The 24,015-nt window shown below is 36.1% G+C and overlaps 1 pseudogene; it reads right to left on the bottom strand.

Moving 5' to 3' along the window:
• Positions 1 to 20,775: 20,775 nt before the first annotated feature.
• On the bottom strand, positions 20,776 to 21,807 carry LOC139030532 (NF-kappa-B-repressing factor-like; annotated as a pseudogene).
• Between the last annotated feature and the right edge of the window lie 2,208 nt (positions 21,808 to 24,015).

Genomic DNA, 24,015 nt, shown 5'->3' with positions numbered 1-24,015 from the left:
TTCTTTATGACTGAGCCACCAAGGAAGTCCTAAGATTCTTTAGATAGATGTCTCTTCTGATGCTGCCTGCTTTTGTTCAATCCTGAGTCTCAGCTTTTTTTATCAGCATAGAATTCCAGGAGGTGGTTTATCATGTTTTCTTTTTCTTTTTAGCTGTGACATGTGAATAAAAGGGTTGGTTCCCTGAAGTTTTACTACAGTATATGTGAATAGCAGTATCTGATCTACTTCCTAAGGAGGTTCAACAGAAAGTTTTATTTGTGTAATTTCTACTTAACCAAGAAAGTTTTTTAGTCAGCCCTGTGGTTTTTCCCAAGGACAATAGCTTGATACTATACTAGAGTGTCTTTATTAAACTTCTACACTATTTGACCATGTAGACCTTTGGAAACAGCAGACTCAGGTATTAGTGGTGAAAGCTCCATAGGACAATATTTCTCTTGGAGTGTACCTAATAGCCATGAGAACTAAGGGAAAATATATTGATTATAGCAGTTGAAATTTCTTAAAGAGTTTTGCAGGTTCCTGTTTTATAATGCCATTAATTTGGTTATTCATAATCATTTATATATATCTTTTTTTTTTTTTTTTTTTTTACTAAAAATGATCCTTCATGGTGGTGGTGCATAGAGAAATGTTTTCCCATATTCCATTCTATTAAACATTTGGAATAAATTTTATGTATGGTTAGGATATCAAACCTAAGTTTGGCTTAAACCTAAGTTGGCTTAAAGCTCAACATTTAGAAAACTAAGATCATGGCATCTGGTCCCATCACTTCATGGGAAACAGATGGGGAAACAGTGGAAACAGTGTCAGACCTTATTTTTTTGGGCTCCAAAATCACTGCAGATGGTGATTGCAGCCATGAAATTAAAAGACGCTTACTCCTTGGGAAGAAAGTTATGACCAACCTAGACAGCATATTAAAAAGCAGAGACATTACTTTGCCAACATAGGTTCATCTATTCAAGGCTATGGTTTTTCTAGTGGTCATGTATGGATGTGAGAGATGGACTGTGAGGAAAGCTGAGCATCGAAAAATTGATGCTTTTGAACTGTGGTGTTTGAGAAGACTCTTGAGAATCCCTTGGACTGCAAGGAGATCCAACCAGTCCATCCTAAAGGAGCTCAGTCCTGGGTGTTCATTGGAAGGACTGATGCTGAAGCTGAAACTCCAATTATTTGGCCACCTCATGTGAAGAGTCGACTCATTGGAAAAGACTCTGATGCTGGGAGGGATTGGGGGCGGGAGGAGAAGGGGATGATAGAGGATGAGATGGCTGGATGGCATCACCGACTCATTGGACATGAGTTTGAGTAAACTCCAGGAGTTGGTGATGGACAAGGAGGCCTGGCATACTGTGATTCATGGGTTCGCAAAGAGTCGGACACGACTGAGTGACTGAACTGAACTGAGGATATCAAAGAGTATGCTGTTATATAAATTATCATTTTTCCTACTTGCTTTTTGTATTTTCTTGACTGGTATCTGTTGAGTAGACTATGAGACTTGTGTTCATAGAAAAAAATCTGGAATTGGATACCTTGCCGGTGAGTAACATTAGAGCCTAGACTTTCAAGATTCTCTTCCCTTTGTGGTTCCATATCAGTATTCACAAGCATCTCACCTGTGTGTGATTTAAAAGCAGATACAAAGAAGACATAGTTCAGATATTGGAGTTCTCATCCTGGTAAAGAGGCAGACATATAGGAATTTCAAAGACACCATCTTCTAGCTTGTTTTCCAGGTTATGTGAACTTGTGGTCAAGAGTAATCTCAACACCACCAACAAATATTTGATTTCCATTTTTATAGATATGTAGTTTGCCCTGATCTTGTCACAGCTTCTACATCAAAGATCCATCCGAGTTTGATTTTTTTCTGTGAGTCTTCTTGTGTTCACCACAAAAGTATTTCAGGGTTTTATTGTTGGTAATATTCTTTGATTCCACTTTTCTCTGAATTACATATTTATAATTCAGATCCCTTGGAGAAGGAAATGACAACTCTCTCCAGTATTCTTGCCTGGAAAATCTCATGGACAGGAGAGCCTGGTGGGCTACAGTCTCTGAGTCAGACATGATTAAGCATTGACAGACAGACCAGAGGGTAAGAGCAGGGGATAATTTGGAAAATTGGGATTGACATTTACACAATTCTATATTTAAGATATATAACTAATAAGATAATAACACAATCAAATAACTAATAAGATAATAGCAAAACAGGTAGCACACTAATAATACTGTGTAGCACAAGGAACTCAATTCAATATTCTGTAATGGCCAATATAGGAAAATAATCTGAAAAAGAAATAAGCATCTAAAAATTTAAAAACACAATTTTTCCTGTTATAATAAATGACGCATTTTATTTTCATAGTCATAATAAATAATAATTGTTAAATTAATTAAAATAATTTATTAATGCATGTTTATGCCATGTAAATGCTAGGATCATGATTAAAGTGTGTTAGGAATTTTCATTATTTCTTCTATGGATAGGCAGTCATCTGATCACATAAGAGCTATAGGAAAGTAGATAACTTTCTCCTTGGCTCTAGAGTCAAGTGTGTAGGTAAAGATAAGGATAAAGAAATTACATTTATGTCTCTACAAGTGAAGAGGTGTGAAGTTTTAAGTATGATAGCATTTCAGAAATACAATTATCTTAAGTAATTTCAATATATGGGTTTTCAAAGTGATTATATTACCCAAAGCAATCTACAGATTTAATGAAATCCCTATCAACATACACATGATATTTTTCACAGAACTAAAACAAATAATCCAAAAATTCACATGGAACCACAAAAGACCTGAAATTGCCAAAGCAACATTGTGAAAAAGAACAAAGCTGGTGGTACCACCCTCTCAGATTTCAGGCTATACTACAAAAGCTACAGTAATCAAAACAATACAATACTGGCACAAAACACATAGATCAATGGACAGATAGCCCAGAAATAAACCCATACACTTTTGCTTGATTAATTCAACAACAAAGGAAAAAGACTATACAATGTAGAAAAGACAGTCTCTTTAACAAGGGGTGCTGGAGAAACTGAACAGCTATGTATGAAACAATGAGGTTAGAACATTACAAAAATAAACTCAAAATGGATTAAAGATGTAAATATAAGACCTGAAACTGTGAAACCTAAAAGAAACCATAGGCAGAACTCTCTTTGACAGGAATAGCAAGAGTATATTTTGGGTCTTTCTCTTAAAGCAAAAGAAATAAAAGCAAAAATAAATAAACAGAACTTAATTAAACAGAAGCTTTTGCAAAGCAAAGGGAACTGTCTAGGAAATGAAAAAACAACCTTTGGAATAAGTATAAGTATTTGCAAATAGTATGGCCAGCTAAAGATTAACCAAAACATGTAAAAAACCTCATATAACTCAATATCAAAGGGAACAAAGAATCCAATCAAAAAATGGGCAGAAGAGCTGCATAGACATTTTCCCAAAGAAAACATGCAAATACATAACAGGTACATTAGACGATGCTCAGTATTGCTAATCAGTGAAGTGAAGTGAAGTGAAGTCGCTCAGTCGTGTCCGACTCTTTGCCACCCCATGGACTGTAGCCTACCAGGATCCTCAGTCCATGGGATTTTCCAGGCAAGAATACTGGAGAGGGTTGCCATTTCCTTCTCCAGGGGATCTTCCAGATTCAGGGATCGAACCCTGGTCTTCCAGCATTGTAGGCAGGCGGCTTTTACTGTCTGAGCTACCAGGGAAGCCCCTGCTAATTATTAGAGAAATGCAAATCAAAACCATCACCTCACATCTGTAAGAATGACTATCATCAGAAAGTCTACACATAGCAAATGTTGGCAAAGATATGGAGAAAAATAAACCCTCCTGCATTGTTTGTGGGAATGTAAATTCAATGCAGTCATTATGGAAAATAGTATGGAGGCTCCTCAAAAAGCTAAAAATAGAATGACCGTATAACTCAGAAATTTTACTTCCAGGTATATATCCAAAGAAAATGAAACCACTAATTAGAAAAGATACATGTACTCCAATGTTCATAGTAGCACTATTTACAGTAGCCAATATAGAGAAGCAACCTAAATGTCCATCAGCAGATGAATGGATAAAGTATCTGCTTTATCTACAGCAGTAAGCCATCCAGTAATAATGTATGGTGTATCACTCAGTCATAAATAAGGTTAAAATTCTGCTACTTGTAGTAACATATGTGGACCTAGAGAATATTAGGCTTAGTAAAAATGTGAGACAGACAAATACTGTTTGATATCACTTATATACCAAATTTTAAAAAATGCAAATAAATATATATGCAAAATAAACAGACTCACAGATATAGAAAACTAACAGTTACCACAGGGGAGAGGTAAAGTGGGGAGGGGCAAATTGTGGGTATGGGATTAAGAAATACAAATTACTATGTATAAAGTGGATAAGTGACAAGGATATATTATGTAGCACAGACATAAGACATTATCTTATAATAACATTTAATGAAGTTTAATCTATAAGTATACTGAATTGTTATGGTATACACATGAAATAAATATAATATTGTAAATCAACATTGCTTCAATTAATAAGTAATGAGTTGGATTTTCAGAAAATAAATTAGTTTTAATATAATGTATTTATGTTCTTTAATTAGGAGAGATTGTCTAACATTTAGAAAATATCTGTGAATATTATACATGTTAAAAGTGGGAAAAATACTTTACTGAAATTTAGATAAGTACAAGATTTTAATGTTATTTGGATGAAAATTCCCAATGGAAATCATCCTAAATTTTTTTCATGAAAACAAACATTGCCCAAGGAAAGGAAACAATTGATTCACAGTATTACAGGCACTTTATTTGAAATTGGTTTATTTATTATTCACTGCAACTACAAAAGCTTGTGTTATGTTCCTCAAGCTTTTAGAGAAGAGAACGAGAGATGTTTGGGAAATGTTACATATCTGATGTGTCAGAACGGGTTTTCAATCCTGTTCAATATGACTTAAAAGTCCATGCTCTTTCCACTTCACCAAATTTTCAAAATAACCATGACCTTTCAAATACAAAAAGATGGAACTCTAAGAATAAACTAAGTATACTGACAGGGTCTGTCTTCTGAGGAATGTTTTAAATAGAAACACATATAAAAGAAAAATTGAGTTTCAATAAAACAGAATGTATTCATCCAGAATTTTATTTCCAACTTTCAATTTTTGGTCTCAAATAGATATTTTAAGCACAAAACAAGGTGACAGTCAAATTATTACTGACCAGAGTTCTTAGGCTTCCTTAATCAATAGAATTTGACAAGAGGCTAGACAAGAAACTCAGCAAGGCTTTTTGGGGCTCCTACTGCAGCTTAGGTGGTCTGCCTACACCTTTAGTGGTTTTGAGTGCAGGAGGCATGTGCAGTATCCTGTTTTTGTTCCTGGCTTTTCAGAAGTGGCAATTGGATTTTTGATCTTTTTGTAGCTTATAACAAGATGTGTAATTTGCCCAAAGTGCACATGTACCCGGTTATCTTTAGTCCCTTATAGTTTCTTAGCATTCTATTGCTTGAGGACATTGTCCAAGCATTTGTCTAGGTGAAGCACTGTAGCAAAGTGTTCCAGGTCCCAGGTCCAAGGCTGTCTCAAAATGACATAATGTTGCTGAAACTCAGCTTCTGTTCACCAGTGCTGAACAGAAACAGAGACAGAGTTTTGAGTGAAGTAGAAAGGAGTAGCTTTTATTGCTTTGCCAGGCAAAGGGGGCCACAGTGGACTAATGCCCTGAAAACTGTGTGACCCACCATGGAGGGGTTAGTGAAGAGTTTTATGTGCTCAAGGAGCAGGGTGTGATCAGCTTGTGGAGAGTTCTTGGATTGGGTGATATCAAGGTGAAATTCAAGTATCATCAACCTTCTGGTTTCAACCAGTCTAGGATCTGTGTTCTTGTGGTCAGCAGTTTTCATCTGGGGTGGGGGAGGGCGGGATGCTTCCCACAAAAACAACTTAGGAATGTGTGTCAGGCCTTTATCTCTATCTATCAGGGAACTGGAAGTTTGGTGGTTCTGTTATGTGGCAGAATTATAGTCTAAGTTATTACCAATTACTTAACCCTAAAGCCACTCTTTGTTTCTACATCTTCATGTTTCCCCCCAGTCATTAACTCTCGAGTCAGCATTTTACCTCAGAAAACAAGGACACAGGGTTTCGTACATGGATAGGGGCCTGTACATAGTTTCAATTGGAAACAATAAAGAATTAACATTCGACTAAGCTACGGACTAGTATCTGTGTGCTATTTGTTATAATACAATGTTAATATAATCTAAAAATTTATATTAAGCATGTTCAAGTAAGCAATTTACTGGCTCTATGTTTTCCAATTAAAAGCCAACTTAATTCTATTTACTTTACAATTTTTTCCTTCTTACAACTACATATCAGAAAAAAACGGGTCTTTCTTTAGGCTTTCTCTACTGATCACTAACCTCTTTACTTCTGTTAAGTATTCATTCCTTAAATGAACTATAAATTCTTACAATACTATAGCATTTCATGAAAAGGTTACTACCTAACTACCAATCTTTTGTAACAGAGAAGAACAAACTTGACTCCATATTGGATGTATTCTTTTAGTTATAACTTTTGTGTTCTGCCATCTGTGTTTAGTCTTGCTGGCTCTGCACTTTTTTCAAAAAGAATGCTTTCTATAGCTTGAAAATACTTGATAACCCATTTTCAAAGCTCTTCCTCTCAGGCTTAACCTTTAAAAGTATAACACATTCTTTCACACACAGAGAAAAGTTGCAGAACAGAGAATAACATTTGTCTTGCTGGAGGTTTACAGGAACATCTTGATCAGACCTATACGGACATCTGTAAGAACAAAGGATTAGCACATCCCCTCTGAGGTTTGGCTGGCACCAAGAAGTTCACATCAACCAGCCACATCCCCTTTCCTTTTAATATAAAATAAGCCCGAATTCTAACTCTGAATAAGACGGTTCTTTGGAACTCCAGCCTACCATCTTCTTGGTCTGCTGGCTTTCCCAAATATAGTTGCTATTCCTTGTCCCAACACCTGATCTCTCACTAGCAATATCAACTTGAACTCAGTAACACCCTCACACGTGGTTAAAAATTATTCCCAACTCTTTAAGTTGATTCCTTTGACCAATTACATTTAGAATAAATCATCCTGTCAGGTTCCTCAGGAGACTAGGTAGCATATAATCAGAGGTCTATATTTTTGTGTGGATGGCAAGTTACATCCAGCTCCTTCTCCAATTTTTTTCTAGGGCATCACAAAATATGATATATTCTGCTTGGTGTAGTTTTTAAGTCTTGATAAGTCACTCACCCAGGTGTTGAAGCAGGTTCAGATCTCCTTTGTGAAAAGAATCTTGTGTTTGCCTTCATTACCAAGAAGGGAAGATACCATATGAAGATGAAATACACCAGAAAGCATGATCTGGAGTATATAGCCACCATATTAGAAAATCAGCACTGCCCGTGGTCATGTGTTTCTCACAATATAATAATGTTTCCTAAATTAGCAAAATAAGATGAAAACAATGAGAAAATAAGATCTCATGTCTGCTTTTCAGTGCCTAGCAAAAGCCTAGCTAAAAGATATAATATTTAGAAATTCAATTTAGAAATGCTTTAGTTCCAAAATGAGGTGATTATCAGTCCAATCTGGAAAGTTTTTAGAAATGTCAATTCCTGGCTCTCACTCTCCAGAATCTCTTTTTGAATGGAACCAGGAAACTCTTCCTTTTAATGGTCCCCAGGTGACACTGATGATCATTCAGATTAGCAAACTCTAGCATGCTAGTTTTTGTACTTGAAAACAATCTTAAAGCTTAACATTCAGAAAACTAAGATCATGGCATCTGGTCCTATCACGTCATGGGAAATAGATGGGAAGACAGTGGAAACAGTGTCAGACTTTATTTTTTTGGGCTCCAAAATCACTGCAGATGGTGACTGCACCCATGAAATTAAAAGACACTTACTCCTTGGAAGGAAAGTTATGACCAACCTAGATAGCATATTAAAAAGCAGAGACATTTGCCAACAAAGGTCCATCTGGTCAAGGCTATGATTTTTCCAGTGGTCATGTATGGATGTGAGAGTTGGACTGTGAGGAAAGTTGAGAGCTGAAAAATTGATGCTTTTGAATTGTGGTGTTGGAGAAGACTCTTGAGAGTCCTTAGGACTGCAAGGAGATCCAACCAGTCCATCCTAAAGGATATCAGTCCTGGGTGTTCATTGGAAGGACTGATGCTGAAGCTGAAACTCCAGTACTTTGGTCACCTCATGCAAAGAGTTAACTCATTGGAAAAAACCCTGATGCTGGGAGGGATTGGGGGCAGGAGGAGAAGGGGACGACAGAGGATGAGATGGCTGGATGGCATCACCGATTTGATGGGGATGAGTTTGAGTAAACTCCAGGAGTTGGTGATGGACAGGGAGGCCTGGCGTGCTGCGACTCCATGGGGTTGCAAAGAGTCGGACACGACTGAGTGACTGAACTGAACTGAACTGACACATCACAACATCTTTTCTATCCTGTCACATCGTCAGATACAATGAAATTATCTTGAAATTATTATCTTGAATAATTACAATGAAATTATTGATTAGTTTTCATAGGCTGGGTAATTTCATATGCTAATGAGTGGAAGGATTATTCCAATAATTTTTGAGAAGGGTGGAGATTTCCAGGATTTGGGCTACCACCCACTCCTTGGTCTTTTGTCAGTGCCTTGGAACTGTCATGGCACTTCTGGGTCTGTCATTTCACTTGGCTATTGAGGATCAAAGTCTAATCTTGTCTGCCATCTTGATCCCATTTGATTATAATTGGTTTATGCTGTGTCCTTGGGCTATATCATTCTTTCAAAAGTTGTTCTCTGCCCCTTTCCCTCCTGTTACAAACCTACCTGAGAGTTACCTCTCTCAATATTATGAATAATCGTTCCCACCCCCCTACCCCCCACTGGATAACTGGCATGTTTCCACATTTTGTATAACATGAATGATTATATTGCATCTTGGTTTCATTTTGTCTGAGTTGTTGGCAATCACAGGTTAACTTTTATTCTGAAACAAAGAAACTTTTTCTCTTAGGACTGGTATTACTGTGCTGGATTAAGCCTAAACTGGAATCAAGATTGCCCGGAGAGATATCAGTAACCTTAGATATGCAGATGATATCACCCATATGGCAGGAAGCGAACAAGAACTGAAAAGCGTCTTGATGAAAGTGAAAAGGGAGAGTGAAAAAGCTGGCTCAAAACTCAACAGTCAAAAAACAAAGATCATGGCATCTGGTCCCATCACCTCAAGGAAAATAGATGGGGAAACAATGTAAACAGTGAGAGACTTTATTTTCTTGGGCTCCAAAATCACTGCAGCCATGAAATTAAAAAATGCTTGCTCCTTGGAAGAAAAGCTATGACCAACCTAGACAGCATATTAAAAAACAGAGATATTGCCAACAAAAGTACGTCTAGTCAAAGCTATGGTTTTTCCAGTAGTCATGTATGGATGTGAGAGTTGGACCATAAAGAAAGCTGGGAACCAAAGAATTGATGCTTTTGAACTGTAGTGTTGGAGAAGACTCTTGAGAGTCCCTTGAACTGCAAGGAGATCCAATCAGTCCATCCTAAAGGAAATCAATCCTGAATATTCATTGAAAGGACTGATGCTGAAGCTGAAGCTCCAATACTTTGATCACCTGATGCAAAGAACTGACTCATTGGGAAGGACCCTGATGTTGGGAAACATTGAAGGCAGGAGGAGAAGGGGATGATAGAAGATGAGATGGTTGGATGGCATCACTGATTCAATGGACGTGAGCTTGAGCAAGCAATGGGAGTTGGCGGTGGACAGGGAAACCTGGCGTGCTGCAGTACATGGAGTCGCAAAGAGTCAGGCATGACTCAGCAACTGAACTGAACTGAACTGAGGACTGGTATTTTGTTTCCTCTTTTTTCCCTCATTCCTGATTTCTCCATTTACATATTCATTTATTACCTAATTATACAAAGCATCTGAGCTGCTTGAATCTTTAGAGTTTCTACTAGATATCAGTTATTATCATAAACCCTGTATACAAAATATTTAACTCTCATAATGTTCTAATCTGTTCTGCTTGAGCTGATATAACAAAATTCCAAAGACAGTGGTTTAAAAATACAAATTCATTTCTCATCATTCTGAAGACTGAGAAGTCCAAGACCAAAGCACCAGAAGATTCAGTGTCTGGTAAGAGCCCTTTTCCTGGATAGGTCACTGTCCTTATATTGTGAAAGGGAACAAGGGAGTTCTCTGGATCCCTTTTATATGAGCACTAATGAGGGCAAAGCCCACACAAAGACTCCATCTCCAAATACCATTACACTGGAGATTAGGTTTCAGAATCTGAATTTTGAAGGGAACACAGACATTCAATCTTCAGCACATAACAACCTTAAAGAGAGATATTTTCTTCAATCCACCTTTAAAATGAGAAAGCTGGTTTAAATAAAGAAATTAAATATCTTTCTGAGAGTCATGCTCTTAGTGATTAGCACATATACAATTTGAATGTAGAATCAATTCTTTTGTTTGCTGTGGTATCTTCCTTTAAGATGTTTTTTTTAATGTGTCTTACATAATTTGGGTGGTGGTGGTGAGGGAGGGGAAGGGAACGACAAGGCAGAAACAGAAAGAGCAATTTGACAAGTGATGTTTTTTATATGATTTTTAATGATTTTACAATTTTAAGCTTTGACTTAATCTATGACCTATGTCTGAAATAGAAAAATACAAAGTACAGCAATAAAAAAATTCAGTTTTCACCTTCCTTAGGAAATGATCTTCAAGAGAAACATAAGCATTCTTCTCTCTCATTTAAGACAATAAACAAACTAGACTATTTCCATATTATACAATTGACTGCATCTTTTATTATTATTTCTAAATCTTTCCATTAGAAGCCATTTTCTGAAATAAAGTATAAAATGTAAAAGAAATATAAATAATATTTATCAAATGATGTAGAAATTCTCAAATGCTTATTTAAAGTCCCAGTAGATTATGATCTAAACACAACTAATTATAAATTTACACCAAATACAATACATTCCTATTTTTTTTTTTTTTTGCTGGATATTTAAAATATTTCTCAACAAATACTAGAGAGAATCTACAATGCCTAAATCTTGTTCAAAAGTGGCCTAATTATGTAGCTACATGACCAATATAATGACTTCAAATTAATATGATAGGCCAAAGGATAGTCATTCCAGACTGCCTTAGAAATTTTTGGTTTTGGCTATGCAGAGGCTCAGATGTCTGCTCTTCAGTCTCAAGTCATGTCTGACTCTTTAGAACCTCATAGACTATAGCATGACAGATTCCTCTGTTCTCAATTATATCCCAGAGTTTGCTCAAATTCATGATCACTGAGTCAATGATGCTAACTAACCATCCCATCTTCTGCTTCCCCCTTCTCTTTTTGCCTTCAATCTTTCCCAGCATCAAAATCTTTTCCAAAGAGTCAGATTTTCACATCAGGTTGTCAAAGTATTGGAGTTTCAACTTCAGCATCTTCAGGAGCTTCAAGGTCAGTTTTCATTCCAATCCCAAAGAAAGTCAATGCCAAAGAATATTCAGTCTATACACAGTTGCACTCACTTCACATGCTAGAAAGTAATGCTCAAAATTCTCCAAGATAGGCTTCAACGGTACATGAACTGACAACTTCCAGATGTTCAAGTTGGATTTAGAAAAGGCAGAGGAGCCAGAGATCATATTGCCAACATTCATTGGATCATAGAAAAAGCAAGAGAATTCCATCTCTTCTACTGAAAAATCTACTTCAGCTTCACTTTACACTTAAGCCTTTGACTTGTGCTTGTGCTTAGTCACTCAGTCATGTCTGACTCTTTGCATTCACATGGACTGTAGCCAGCCAGGCTCCTCTGTCCTTGGGAATTCATCCGGCGAGAATACTGGAGTGGGTTGCATGCCCTACTCCAGGGGATCTTCCCCACCCAGAGATCAAACTCAGGTCTCCTGCATTGCAGACAGATTCTTTACCATCTGAACCATGAGGGGAGCCCATCACAGTAAACTGGAAAACTCTTAAAGAGATAGAAATACCAGACTACCTTACCTACCTCCTGAAAAATCTGGGTGCAGGTCAAGAAGAAACAGTTAAAACCAGACATGGAACAACAGACTGGTTCAAAATTGGGAAAGGAGTATGTGAAGGGTGTATATTGTCACTCTGCTTATTTAACTTATATGCCACAAGCTGGATGAGGCACAGTCGGAATCAAGATTGACAGGAGAAATATCAATAACCTCAGATATGCAGGTGACACTACCTGATGGCAAAAAGTAAAGAGGAACTAAAGAGCCTCTTGATGAAAGTGAAAGAAGAGAGTGAAAAAGCTGGCTTAAAACTCAAAATTCAAAAAACAAATATCATGACATTCAATCCCATCACTTCAAGGTAAATAGATGGGGAAATAATGGAAACAGTGAGACACTTTATTTTTGGGGGCTCCAAAATCACTGCAGATGGTGACTGCAGCCATCAAATTAAAAGACACTTACTCCTTGGCAGGAAAGTTATGACCAACCTAGACAATATGTTAAAAATCAGAAACATGATTTTGCCAACAGGGTTCCATATAGTTGAAGCTATGGTTTTTCCAGTAGTCATGTATAGATGTGAGAGTTGGACTATAAAGAAAGCTGAGTGCTGAAGAATTGATGCTTTTGAACGGTGGTATTGGAGAAGACTCTTGAGAATCTTTTGGGCTGCAAGGAGATCAAACCAGTCAATCCTAAAGGAAATCAATCCTAAATATGCATTGGAAGGACTGATGTTGAAGCTGAAGCTCCAATACTTTGGCCACTTGATGCGAAGAGCTGACTCATTAGAAAAAACCCTGATGCTGGGAATGATTGAATGCAAGAGGAGAAGGGGACGACAGAGGATGGTTGGATGGCATCACTGACTCGATGGACATGAGTCTGAGTAAGATCCAAGAATTGGTGATGGACAGGGAGTCCTGGTGTGATGCAGTCCATGAAGTCACAAATAGTTGGATACTACTGAGCAACTGAGCTGAACCAAACAACTTAGGCAACAGTTCTTCCAATGAATATTCAGTGTTGATTTCCTTTAAGATTGACTGGTTTGATATCCTTGTAGTCTAAGGGACTCTCAAGTTTCTTTTCCAGCACCGCAGTTCCAAAGCATCAATTCTTCAGTGCTCAGCCTTCGTTTTTTTTTTTTTTTTTTCCATTTATTTTTATTAGTTGGAAGCTAATTACTTCACAACATTTCAGTGGGTCTTGTCATACAAATTGACATGAATCAGCCATGGAGTTACACGTATTCCCCATCCAGATCCCCCCTCCCACCTCCCTCTCCACCCGATTCCTCTGGGTCTTCCCAGTGCACCAGGCCCGAGTGCTCAGCCTTCTTTATGGACCAACTCTCACATTAGCACATGACTACTGGCAAAACCACAGCTATGACTATATGGAATTTGTTAGCAAAGTGATGTCTCTGCTTTTTAAAACGCTGTCTAGCTTTGTCATCTAAGTGAAAGGTGTCCAACATCTGTACTTAGTACTGAACATGAAACTAACAAAAGGAAATGCATCCAGCATCAGTGCAGAAAGTGAGCCAAAGAAGAGAAAATTTCAAAACTAAAAGCCACCCACACTCAATGTTTTGGGTAAATTTTATTCTATGACTTAAAAAAACAAAAAAAGAAAACCTCTTATCTTTATTTATAGCACAAATTATGTGTGTATCTTTAATTTCTAACAGGAATTCTTTTATGATGCATAGACCACTCTAATTTGCTTATCTGATAAATTTCACTTGGCCTCACTTTGGGCCCTGTTAATGTTCCATGTGCTTAGTCGCTCAGTTGTGTCTGACTCTTTGAGACCCCATGGACTGTAACCTGCCAGGTTCCTCTGTCCATGGGGGTTCTTCAGGCAACAATACTGGAGTGGGTTGCCATGCCCCCCTCCAGGAGATCTTCCCAACCTAGGGATCGAACCCAAGTCTCCCGCATTGCAGGTGGATTCTTTACCATCTGAGCCACCAGGGAAGCCCAAGTTCCATGTTAGAATATAAAACAATAGCAAAATTAAAGAAAGCAAAAGCAAGGAAATGAAATAATCATAGGCATTATGGTTGAGCCATCTATTAAGTAACAATCTTATTTCTTACAGTATTGTTTCTGACTATATAAACTTATATAGTGAAAGGCCAATATTACAGGTCTAGTACAAACAAAATTTTATGCACAAGGGTTAAGAAAATCCTGAAAACTATGATGTAATGGGCAATTCCTTTTTAATCATTACCTAATTACCATTTTGCCATGTAGAGAAGCACTAAAACTTCTGTTATATAGACACAAAATTTAGCTGTGTTTTTTTTTCCACAGGAAATCATAGATCTTTGAATTATGAGGCATTATCTAGTTTAATTTGAGACTTACAATCATATAACATTATGAAGTATTTAAATGTTGCCTAAAATTTAGCATTATGTATTGCAGCAATCCATAACAGAGGACTGTGTGATTTTAAATCCTGTTTTTGAATATTTCCCATTCCAGATTATTCTTTTGAGATATTGAGATAAAACTTCAAGATTATACTCTTTGAGATTGGCATACTAAAAAATAGTTTCAACATTTCTGAACATTTAGCAACAGATCATAAACTATGTTTGAACTAGCTAGCAAATTAGACTATCAAGCACTGGCTCAGAAGTGAAGAATGATATGCCTAAGCATACAAAGAGCAGAAACTAATACTTTGCATACTTCAATTAAAACATAAATTAAAAAAACATACAAACAAATATAAACTTGACCTCAGAATAAATCCAGTGATCTCTTCCTAGTCATCCATCTCTTCTAAATTATAATGCAATAAAAAATATCATGTATGTAAGTGGTAGATAGGGAAGAATGACAGCTTGAAAAAAATTATATTTTTCCTAAATTAGTTTTAAATCAATATGTTTTCAAAAATTAAATCTAAAATTTTAGTAAATGTAAATATATTCTGGCAAACTGGAATCCCACAAATGCAAGATGAATTAATATGTGAAATTCATTGATGTAATTCACCACAATAATAGACTAAAAAGGAAAACAAAAGAGCATATAATTAAGTGAAAAATCTAAATTCCATTTCTGCAACATCTAAACTCTATTTCTGATAAAAATTCTCAGGAGATAGAAGAAACCTTCCTATACTGATAAGGATGTCTGATCTTGTCACTTCTATTTAACATTATACTGAATATTCTAACCAGCTCAATAAGGCAATAAAATGAGATAAAAGCCATTGACTGAAAAGGAAGGAATAAAACTGCATTTATTCTGTATATGATTATATAGAAAGTCCTTCAGAATCTACAAAAGCCAGTAAGACCTAAGAGGTGAGTTTTGTAAGCTTGCAAGTCAATATAGTGAGGGGGGAGCACTTATATGTACTTAGAGTGAAGAATTGGAATTTGTGACTAGTCAAAAAAATTTCCAAAATCATAAAATACATGTAATATTTAGTTATAAATTTGATGGAAAAAAGTGCAGGATCTGTACATTGACAACTGCAAACTATTGCTGAGAGAAATTAAACAAGGCAAAATAAATGAAGAGATATAACACATTCATGTATCAAAGGATTTAATATTGTTAAAATTTTCAGCTATCCCTCAATTTTTCTGAGATTCAGAGCATAATAAATGGAAATCCAGTGTATTTTTTAAATCAACATACTGATTTCACAATGTATATGGAAATATAATGTACATATGCTAAGTTTCTTGAGTCATGTCCAGCTCTTTGTGACCCCAAGGATTGTAGCCCTCCAGGCCCCTCTGTCCATGGGATACTCCAGACAAGAATACAGGAGTGGGTTGACATGCCCTCCTCTATGGGATTTTCCTGACCCAGGGATTGAACCGGCATCTCTTACCTCTAACCTGCATTGGCTGGTGGGTTCTTTACCACTAGCACGACCTGGGAAGCCCAATGTACATCAGTTCAGTTCAGTTCAGTTCAGTCGCTCAGTCGTGTCTGACTCTTTGCGACCCCATGAATCACAGCACGCCAGGCCTCCTTGTCCATCACTAGCTCTCGGAGCTTACTCAAACTCATGCCCATCGAGTCGGTGATGCCATCCAGCCATCTCATCCTCTGTCATCCCCTTCTCCTCCTGCCCCCAATCCCTCCCAGCATCAGGGTCTTTTCCAATGAGTCAACTCTTCGCATGAGGTGGCCAAAGTACTGGACCTTCAGCCTCAGTATCAGTCCCTCCAATGAACACCCAGGACTGATCTCCTTTAGGATGGACTGGTTGGATCTCCTTGCAGTCCAAGGGACTCTCAAGAGTCTTCTTACATAGAATAATTGAAACAACTTTGAGGAACAGCAATAATTTTGAATGACTTATACACAACCTAATTTAAAAATGATAAAACTTCAGTAATACAGATAGCATTACATTGATGTGAAAGTAGAGAAATAGATAATTGGAACAAAGTAGAGAGTCAAGTAATATGTCCTCACTAATATGATCAATCTATTTTTAGCAAGGTGCAAAAGCAATTTACTAGTAAAGATAGTCTTTTAAACAAAAGATGCTGAGACTGTTGAATGTCTATATGTGAAAAAAAGTGACCCTCTGTTCATATAAAACACTGCATTTAAAATTAAACAAAAATGGATCATAGATCTAAATGTAAAATCTAAATCTATAAAACCTCTAGAAGAATATAAACAAAGACTCTTTGTGGCCTCTTATTAGTAAAAGATCTTTAGCTATGACACCTCAACTAAACCATACAAGAATTGATGAGTTATACTTCATCAAAATTAAGCACTTTTCACTTCAAAATATAGAGTCAAAAGAATTAAAATAAAGGCCAAAGACTCAGAGAACATATTTGCAAGTCATATTGATGAAGATCATGTATTAGTATATATATAAATCACTCAGCATGAAATAATAAGAAAACCAACAACCCAATAAAAACACACAAAAAAATATGTCAAATTGATTTAATCAACATTTTGCCAACAAAATCATCCATACATGACTACTGGAAAAACCATAGCTTTGATTAGGTGGACCTTTGTCAGAAAATGAACACATGCAAAGGTACTCAACATGATTAGTCATTAGGGAAATGAAAATTAACACCACAGTGGAATACCATTACACACCCCCATTAAAATGTCTAAAATGGGACATGTTAAGACATTGAAAACAGGTGAATGTACTCCTAAAATGGCAATTCCAGGGCAATAATTGACATTGTAATCTGGGGAATAGAAGAAATTGTGTATCAAGGATGACAACGAGAAAAAAAGAATGTGAAAGTGCTTGAATAGAAAGGGAAGAAGTTCATTTAAGCAAATACTCCCTTTGATTAATTTTATTTCTGCTAGGGCTGTCCCAAGATAGATAGACTTAAGATTATTTCTATATATTACTTTATATAAATCTAAGATATTTTCAGAAAACTCTTTCAAAATTGAAAGGAAATTATGTGTGTGTGTTCTTCTGTTTATTTGACAACTTTTACCTTCACATAGCTATCCATTGGTTAGAAACAATTTTGTGGAAACTTGGCATTTTCTTTTATGTTAAACAGATTCAGATATTGTACAAACTTATAAACAATAATTTGGCCTCAGAATTCTTTTGTGTGTCCTATACAATTCCTAAACTTTACCTCAGCATATACCTTGCATAGAAGCTACCCAAGTTTTAACACATACTTGTAATTTATACCCTGTTGATTTCCAAAATGAGGTAAAGGAAACTCAACCCAAAATATATCATTTTAATTGAAAAACTAGAAAGAAAAGAATGAAGAAAATATATACTAGACTGAATTTTGAATATAAAATTTATATTTTCTGGCACTGATTCTTGTCAATGTATGGCAAAAACCACTACAATATTGTAAAGTAATTAGCCTCCAACTAATAAAAATAAATGGAAAAAAATTATATTTTCTGACACTCAAAATGACAAATACAATAAGATATTTTTTATTCTTACTATATAATAAAAGTAAATATTCAATTAAGAGAAGTATTTTATTAGTACAAATTTCTACAAGTTCATCATATGTGATACAACATTTTATAAGTAACATTGAAACTATTGATAACTATTTTCAGCAATTGGGATATAAATTTCTAAATTGTGGTCTCTTTTAAAATCCCAACCTAATTATAACATGTATTTTTTTCAAAAGCATTTTGTTCAGCTCATGGTAAACACAGTCTATCTTGCTTGTTAATGGTGAAAGACCTCATGAAATGGTTAGGACAATCATATGCTTTGACTTTCCCAGGTAGTTCCAATTCTGCCTTTTGCCCAAGTTGACTAATTAATATCAACCTTACCTTTCACTTTCCAGAGGTGTTAGGATGATAGCTTATATGATCACCCCTATAAAATTGCTTCTTGGCCACCTTTTGCAAAGAACTGACTCACTGGGGAAGACCCTGATGCTGGGAAGGATTGAAGGCAGGAGGAGAAGGGGACAACAGAGGATGAGATGGTTGGATGGCATCACTGACTCGATGGACATGACCTTGAGCAAGCTCTGGGAGTTGGTGATGGACAGGGAAGCCTGGCGTGCTGTAATTCATGGGGTTGCAAAGAGTCAGACACAGCTGAGCGATTGAATTCAACTGATAAATAGCTTGTGTGTGTTAGTTGCTCAGTCAGGACTGACTCTTTGGAGTCTTATGAACTGTAGCCCACCATGTTTCTCTGCCCACGGAATTCTCCAGGCAAGAATACTGGAGTGGGTTACCATTCCTTTCTCCAAGGGATCTTCCCAACCCAGGGATCAAACCTGGGTCTCCTGCATTGCAGGCAGATTCTTTACCATCTCAGCCACCAGGGAAGCCCATAAATAGCTTACTTGTAAGATTTGGTGGAAAACATCATCAGACACAGAAGAATAATAGCTCCACAATCCTTAGAATTGCTTAATATTAAGCTTTAAAAAAATTGAGTTTATTTTCTCTTAATTGATAAAAATCAAGTAAAGAAAAACAAAAAAAAGCCATGTGAAAAATACTTGAAAATCCAAAAAGTACTGAAAATTCATTCATAAGATCATTGAGAATAGTTGTGCACTTCTTCACATATATCAAAGTTATCATTTCGTTGACTCATTTGGAGTTTTATTTTTAGTGGCTAAGAAAACTACAAGTCAGAGCCACAGTGACAGAGAGGTAATTGGTGTCCTGGCACAGGATAGAAAATTCTTATAGCACAGCAGGAAGTCTGTTGGCAACAGAAGACATCAGGGGCTGTAGAAATCTCATAGCTATCAAAATTTTTGAGGTCAGAAAGCAGTGAAATTGTGTTTGTTGACCTGAGTTTTCAAGTTTGTGTATGTAAGTAAAAAAAATTACTGGTTTCTTTTCTGAAACTTTAGGTATGTAATAAGTACAAATTTTCCAGTTTTCATAGATACAGTCTACCTACATATTGGATATGCTTTAAAATAATTTTTTTGATTTCCTGACCTAAGACTTGTAAATAGACAAGTACTGAAGTTTTCCCCTATGCATTAGCCATATTCTGATGCAGTACCAGGGTTCTGGTTATGGAGGTGAGTTTTTTTCCTCAGGGCCTTGGTGGGATGATTACAGAAGGCCAAGAGAAGAAGCTGGTACTGAAGGCCAGAACCAAATATGATTTGAGGTCCTGAGGGAAAAGTGTGCCCAAAAGAAGTAAAAAATAAGTAAGAACTAAAATCTCTGTATAAAAGTCAAACATGATTAAGAGTAAAAATAAGAATAAAACAACAGAACAGAAAAGACACAGTATATATTATTGACAAAAGGAGAGAAAATGAACAAGTAAAATATACATATTATTTTGAATGATTATCATCAAGAGAAATAAAAATAGGGAAAGGGATATACACTAACATTTTAGATTGATTAAGAAAGGCTTCACTAAAATATAACATGAGAGTGAAGGCAGGAAGGAGCTGAGGGACAAAGTAAAGTGAAGTCGCTCAGTTGTGTCTGACTCTTCACGACCCCATGGACTGCAGCCCACCAGGCTCCTCTGCCCATGGGATTTTCCAGGCAAGAGTACTGGAGTGTGTTGCCATTGCCTTCTCCGCAGCATGAAGACTAGAATTTTTTAAAACTCCTATCACAAGATACAGTAAATCACTTCCAATATTCTGGAAACCACATGGAAGAGTTATAAATAAATGAACACTAAAATTACTTTAAGAAAGTTTTACATAATTTAGTTGGTAAGGACATTTACACATACAGCACAGTTTACTGTTAAACATTGTATGACTGGCTTCACATAAAGATGAAAATAGATAATACAAGATGATCTGACATTTTCAGTTAAGTTTGGAATTAAGACTCTAGTTTTATTGTAGTCAACATCAATTTTACATATTGTTGCAGATTGCTGTGGTATGCCCTTTAAACTGGGAATTTCTTTCTTCAGGTGAAATTCCATTTGGATATGTGTTCTTGCTTTGTACAAACCACTAAAATCTGAGGGACACAGCATTATCAAAGACACAAACAGTAACTGCACAATATTATCTGCTGGATAAAGCTAATACAAGTGGACAGTATTCTTCAAGTTGCAATATCTAATAAAGCACTATATGAAATGAACAAGGTGAAACATCTTAAGAATGAATATACTCTGCAACCAATACATGTAGCATCACTTCTTTAATTCACAAATCTGCCTCAGGCATCTGCACAATAAATTAGCAAGATCTCAATTTGCTTGAGGCATCACAGCTCATAATGCCCCACTTGGCCCTCCTGTTTGAGCTGGTCGAGTAAGTCCTTCTGTCTTTTTCTTCCTACCACCAGGTACCTGTAGTGGCCCACCCCATGAGACTTACTCTTAAGACCATACTTCTGGGAGATCTGATGTATTTGCCTCTGCTCATCATTAGTCATCTCTGTAGAGAAAGTTAAATCCGTGTGGCTCTCAGAGCGGGCATAGTTTCTGATGATCTGTTCAATATCTCTCTTGGCAATTTTATTTACCCTCTGTACATCAAGACCAAGCACTTCCTGCTTATGCTGCTCTTTGACGGAGATTGGCTATCGAATGCCCTCACCAGATTTACCTAAACCACCACCCGTCCAACCCATTTTTCTCAGCAGCTGATTTCCAGGGTTATCTTTGATTTGTTGTTTATAAGCCTCCTCTGCTGAGCGGCCCTGAATTTCATTTCTGGAAATCACATCTTCAATAGCTCCTTTCTTCAAGTTGTTAATGACAGTCGGTTGGGTCTTTTTGAGGGTTTTCACAGCTTCCCCTGCAGCTTCATATTTGACAGTTTTCTTCACTCCAACTGCTTCTGCAATTACTTCACTGTCCAGAATCACCTTGCATTTCCGTCGGAGGCCTGTCTTTCTTTCATAGACGTATTCAACTGTCATTCGGTTAAACTGAGCTGTGTCATTCAGCGTGCACACAGGATTGGAAGAATTCTCATAAACTACAAGATCCTTTATGTCTTTCTTCTTTCCAGATCCCCTGGGTGAAGAGCCTGTTTGGCATTGTGAACTTTTGACGATGGATAAGTGGGCTGTGTTTTTTGAAGGATTTTCAAAGCCTCATCAGCAGCTACGTGTTTACTTGTTTTTTTTTTTTTTTTTTTTGGTTCCATAACCTTCAGCTAAGCAGTGATCTTGAGGGACAAAGTCCTGTGATATAAAAGAAAAGAGCATGGGGAATACATGTAAATCCAAGGCTGATTCATGTCAATGTATGACAAAACCCACTACAATATTGTAAAGTAATTAGCCTCCAACTAATAAAAATAAATGGAAAAAAAAAAAGAGAGAAAAGAGCATTGCAGCATGGGCACAGATGATAGAAACCTCAGGTGAGAGGTGCTTGACCTATTAGGGGGACTTTTATGTTGGAAGCATAAGAATAGGAGAGAGACTGGATAAGATATATGAGAGATTTGCAAAATAAAGAAATAACTTGCCTTTTACTCTGAGTTAAATAAATAGCAATTACATTGTTTTGAACAGAGGAGTGATGTGACATGACACATTTTGATGGGCTCTCAATCTACTCTATTGGTTAGAGATGGAAGTGAGGGAAGAGTGGAAGCAGAGAAACCATTATAAAACCAAAGTAAGGGTTGAAAATGCCTTGGACCAAGATGGTAGCATTGGAGGTGGTAAGTGATCAAAGTCTGGATATGTTTTAGAGCAAAGTTGTGATTGCAGATGTGAATGAATGTGAGAGAAGTAAAGAGGTCAATCTAAAGTCATGGTTTCTAGACTGAAATTCATTAATAGTAATTGAAAAGATTGTAGACAGGAAAAATATGGAAGTAACTCAGTTTAGTATATATTATCTTTGACATACCCATTAACAATCAGAATTATCTTTGCCAGTTTCAGATCCAGAGAGCCTTGAAAAGTCTTAACTTCATCTACATCAGACCTCAGCTGTTGTCTATCTTTCAAGTAAGGTGCATACTTTGGATGGTCCATATATGACTCTTCCATATGGATATAATGGTTCAAGATACCCATAAACCATAGTGAGAATGTTTGGGAAGCTCTTAAATTTGTGTTGGAAGCAAGAAAGTGTTGCGGTGGAGGAATAGCTGGAATTATGTTTGATGATACTAACTGTGTTCTATAGTCTCCTGTGAAAGTGCAATGTTTATTCAGCATAATATAATAAATCATCACTACACAATAAGATTCTTCAAATTAATTAAACTGCTTATCACACTTCCCAATCTGTATTAGAATGTAAGTTCTCAGAAAGCATAGTCTTTATCCATCTTTTATCAAGTTTCTTGAATGAATGAATCAATGACGTGCTTATATAATCCAGTTGTTTTATGTACTAGGGATCTGTTCTGTAGTTTAGACAAATACTGCTTTACATAAAACTGTATTTCCTGCCAAAGAAAAGAATGAATTGCCAAGTTTTAGAAGACATAAAGTATATTGTATAATTATGTAAATTTTTCAAAATTAAATTTTTCTTAAAATATTTAGCACACATATAAGGCTGAAATTATTATATTTTTTCCCTGTTAGATATATTTTTTCTGTAGAATTTGTTTTAAAATTTTAAAGTTTAACTAGTTGAAAGAACAACACTAAAATCTTTAGGAGGAGGGGAAAGTAGAAGGAAAAATAAGTAGAAGGAAGAATGTAAAAGAGAAGAAAGGGGAAACCAAGAGAGGACAAAAATAAGCAGAATTTGTAAATGAAAGAGAGATATAGTAAAGATTGTTGTCAAAATGGACTACAAGACCTAGTTCAGTTCCCTACTCAGTGTTCTGTGAACCACCAGGTGGCAAGAAGGCACAGAGTATAAACTGACCAGGAACACAGTTCAAATTCTGTTTTTCACTGTGTTTGCCTGACAAAAGATGATGTGAAAATTTATGTGAAAAGTAGTTATGTAGTGTTGCATTTGTTTTAAAATTTATTAATTTTTTCAAAATAAGAGGTTTATGAATACTTTTGCTAATTTTAAGTTTTCATTTTCCCCTAAAATGACCAAAAATAAAATAAACAATTCCCTTCACCTCAACAATAGAGATGATTATATTACCAACCAATGGGAAAATTATCCTGGGGTGGATAATTTTGCTGTACTGATAAACAAAAGCTGAAGAAAATCATAACATTTTAATTAGAAAAAATAAATTAACCATCTGAGTCAACTGGGAATCCCCAAAGTTGCTATTATCATCATTAAAATGTATCTATTTCCCTACTCTAATATAAGGTCCCATTGAGATGAGCATCCTTTAGGTTTATTAATAAATAATTATTGACTGGAACTCCTTTTACATATCTAACATTATTTTTAGCTAAAAGTCAAGAAATTGTATTTCAACTTTTTGAAAATAAAAAGTTATAATTCTGTAGATTCTTCTCAAGGTTTTTTTC

This window comes from Odocoileus virginianus, chromosome 23, assembly GCF_023699985.2.
Source record: "Odocoileus virginianus isolate 20LAN1187 ecotype Illinois chromosome 23, Ovbor_1.2, whole genome shotgun sequence".
NCBI classification, from domain to species: domain Eukaryota; kingdom Metazoa; phylum Chordata; class Mammalia; order Artiodactyla; family Cervidae; genus Odocoileus; species Odocoileus virginianus.
Note: the sequence above shows the minus strand (reverse complement) of the source record. Positions and strands in the feature narration are given on the sequence as shown.